Genomic DNA, 286 nt, shown 5'->3' on the forward strand with positions numbered 1-286 from the left:
GGCCTGCCCCTCTGAGCACCAGCTGCGTCCCCCCGGGGACCGCGTCCCCTGCAGGAGTGGGGGCCTGGAGTGTGGCTGGCAAGGAGTCACCCCCCATCACTCTGCAGTAACAGCCCTGAGGGGAGCACCCCCGCCCCCGATGCAGTGCTGCGGGGACTCTGCCATGGGGCCAGGAGGGAGAATAATGGGCCCTGTCTTGTGGCGAGTGGAGGGGCCCCTCCCCATCTCACTGCTGGGGTGGGGGACTGAGTGGGGGGTGTCTCCCCATCTCACTGCTCCTAGGGGA

The sequence above is a fragment of the Terrapene carolina genome, unplaced genomic scaffold, assembly GCF_002925995.2.
Source record: "Terrapene carolina triunguis isolate 2854851 unplaced genomic scaffold, T_m_triunguis-2.0 Scaffold21653, whole genome shotgun sequence".
Lineage (NCBI taxonomy): Eukaryota > Metazoa > Chordata > Testudines > Emydidae > Terrapene > Terrapene triunguis.